Below are 3520 nucleotides of genomic sequence, written 5' to 3'. Positions count from 1 at the left end.
GGCTGGAGTTGGGTGGTGAAGTGGTACCGTCACAACACAGAAGCCAGTCATCCTCGGCTGGGAGAGCGGCGCGGGGAGGGTTAGCGTTAGCGTTAGCGTTAGGGAGGGGGAAGCATCCCATTGATGTGGGGAAATGAGCTCAGCACAATGTTTCAGGGGTTAAACTCTGGCTCCAAACCTCAGCTCAGCTCCACCTCGTTGTGTTCTGATCCCAATCCTATATTTGTGAGCCAATCAGACGCAGAGATAACTGGGTGTAGAGCAGGGTGTGGTGGAGCAGAGGCCAAGGTGAGCTCAGTCGATGTAACGTTTCACCGTGTTGAGCAACAGAGAAGCAGCAGATAATATTCACCATGAGGACCAGTCCACAAGCGCCATGATGCCATGTTTGAAGGGATTTCTGAATGTTGGTAGGAGGTTGGTAAAAGGTTGGTAGAAGGTTGGTTGAAAATTGGTTGAAGGTTGGAGGAGGTTGGTAGAGGGTTGGTAGGAGGTTGGTTGAAGGTTAGTAGGAGGTTGGTAAGAGGTTGTTAGAAGTCTGGTAGAAGGTTGGTTGAAGGTTGGTAGAAGGTTGGTAGGATGTTGGTTGAAGGTTGGGAGAAGGTTGGTAGGAGGTTGGTAGGAGGTTGGTTGAAGGTTGGTAGGAGGTTGGTAGGAGGTTGGGAGAAGGTTGGTTGAAGGTTGGTAGAAGGTTGGAGGAGGTTGGTAGAGGGTTGGTAGGAGGTTGGTTGAAGGTTAGTAGGAGGTTGGTAAGAGATTGTTAGAAGTCTGGTAGAAGGTTGGTTGAAGGTTGGTAGGATGTTGGTTGAAGGTTGGGAGAAGGTTGGTAGGAGGTTGGTAGGAGGTTGGTTGAAGGTTGGTAGGAGGTTGGTAGGAGGTTGGGAGAAGGTTGGTTGAAGGTTGGTAGAAAATTGGTTGAAGGTTGGTAGAAGGTTGGTAGGACGTTGGTTGAAGGTTGGTAGGAGGTTGGTAGGAGGTTGGTAGGAGGTTGGTTGAAGGTTGGTAGAAAATTGGTTGAAGGTTGGTAGAAGGTTGGTAGGACGTTGGTTGAAGGTTGGTAGGAGGTTGGTTGAAGGTTGGGAGAAGGTTGGTTGAAGGTTGGTAGGAGGTTGGTAGGAGGTTGGCAGGAGGTTGGTAGAAGGTTGGTAGGAGGTTGGTAGGAGGTTGGTTGAAGGTTGGTAGGAGGTTGGTAGGAGGTTGGTAGGAGGTTGGTAGGAGGTTGGTAGGAGGTTGGTAGGAGGTTGGTAGAAGGTTGGTAGGAGGTTGGTAGGAGGTTGGTAGGAGGTTGGTTGAAGGTTGGTAGGAGGTTGGTAGGAGGTTGGTAGGAGGTTGGTAGGAGGTTGGTAGAAGGTTAGTAGGAGGTTGGTTGAAGGTTGGTAGGAGGTTGGTAGGAGGTTGGTAGGAGGTTGGTAGAAGGTTGGTAGGAGGTTGGTAGGAGGTTGGTTGAAGGTTGGTAGAAGGTTGGTAGGAGGTTGGTAGAAGGTTGGTAGGAGGTTGGTAGGAGGTTGGTAGTCCAATTTAATAACAAATATATTCATTCAGTTGAAGGTTGGGAGAAGGTTGGTTGAAGGTTGGTAGGAGGTTGGTAGGAGGTTGGTAGGAGGTTGGTAGGAGGTTGGTAGGAGGTTGGTAGGAGGTTGGTAGAAGGTTAGTAGGAGGTTGGTTGAAGGTTGGTAGGAGGTTGGTAGGAGGTTGGTAGGAGGTTGGTTGAAGGTTGGTAGAAGGTTGGTAGGAGGTTGGTAGAAGGTTGGTAGGAGGTTGGTAGGAGGTTGGTAGTCCATTTTAATAACAAATATATTCATTTTTGACAACAGTTTGCTGTAAAATGGATTATTTCCCCCCACGAACAGGCACCACCCCTCCAGTTTTCCTTTGTTTGTCAGATTTCTTTCATCATGAAATCACCTGGGCCCAGTTTTTCAAAAGTAATCCAATGGGATTTCGGATAACGGATTGGATCAAATCTTGAAAATGGGTTGCTCAAAACAAAAAGATGAATTCCAATAGAAGATCAGATCATGTAATCTGATCTTACATTTGATCTGGATAAAACCTTCGTTTTGTGTTGTTCAAAACTTTGAACTTGGTTTGGGATATATTTGATCCAAAAAAACAAGATAATCCTGATCCCATCAGAAGGGTGGATTCAGTTGTGATTTTCCAAATATTTCAAGTTTTTTTAAAACAAAATGAGTTCTGACAAAATCAATGTTTTCATATGATATACATTTATTCATATTTTGGATGAATACAAATAAAAAAAAGATAATTAAAAATGATAATGATGAGTAAAAAGAAAACAAAAAAAAGCTATGAAGCATTTCATATCTAATGAGATATGTCGAAAGAAAAATCTCAGAGCTACCAGCCATCCATATGAATTAGAGACAACAAAAAATGTTACTCAGTTATTCAGTAGCTAAGTTAAAAGTAGTTTTGTAGCATTCCGTCTCTTATTACATGTCCAGTGTGTCCCTCATTAGGTAGTGGCTGTTCTGGGTCTACATCAGGCTCAGGTCCATCATAATTGTCACTGGCATCGTAAGGGACATGACGCCTGGTTGCAATGTTATGCAGATCAATACAGGCCAAGATTATGTTGCATGCCACCTTCGGTTCTACTCGCAGGTAGCTCAGACAGGCGAACCTTCTCTTCAGCACTCCGTTAGCCATGGTAGCAGAGGGTAAGCGCTGTCTCCCAATAGAATGCCATTTGGTCGGTTGGTTTGAAGCTCTCTGTAACGTGCACTCTGTCTTAGAATGCGTGCATCATGGACAGACCCTGGCCATTTTACAACACAGTTGGTGATGATGAGGTCAGCGTTACCCACAAGTTGTATGTTGATGCTGTGCCTCCCCTTCCGATTGACATACTCCCACTCCCTCTCAGGTGCTTGGATATGCACATGGGTACAATCGATAACACCAATAGTGTTAGGCATGTTCCCCATGTGAAAAAACGTGTGCTTAGTCTGAGCAATCTGGTCATCCTTGGGAAAGGAAACAAACTGATTGATCAGACTGCCCAGTGCCACTGACACAACCTTCACCACGTTACTCACGGTTGGTTTACCCACTCCCATATTGTCTCCTGTTACTTGATAGAAAGTCCCACATGCATAAAAGCGCAACGCAATGAAGCACTGTTCCTCCACAGACAAAGCATGACTCCTTTGGGTTTTGTGTTGTAGTGTTGGTCTGACCAGATCTGCAATGTACTTAATGTCATCTCTCCCAAAGCGAAACGTGCATATAGTTCTTCTGACGTGTATTGCTCAAGTGGTTTGGCACGTTCAGCATGCACCCTAGCATGGTGCCTTCTCCTATGGTAACGATGAACAATACCCGCCATGTGGATGCCTCTGGAGGTTAAGAGAAATGTGTGCAAAACATGATGTGTTTAAGTGGTCCATCCAGTTAACCACCAACGAGCTGATTGCTGCGTGCCTAATTGATCACAGGCCAAAGCAATAATGGTCAAGGCTTATAAGATCAGTGTTGGCTACACCAAGGAGAAATC

This window comes from Odontesthes bonariensis, chromosome 7 (genome assembly GCF_027942865.1).
Source record: "Odontesthes bonariensis isolate fOdoBon6 chromosome 7, fOdoBon6.hap1, whole genome shotgun sequence".
In the NCBI taxonomy this organism is placed as follows: Eukaryota; Metazoa; Chordata; class Actinopteri; order Atheriniformes; family Atherinopsidae; genus Odontesthes; species Odontesthes bonariensis.
The sequence above is the reverse complement of the archived record's forward strand: the minus strand, read 5'-3'. Positions refer to the sequence as shown.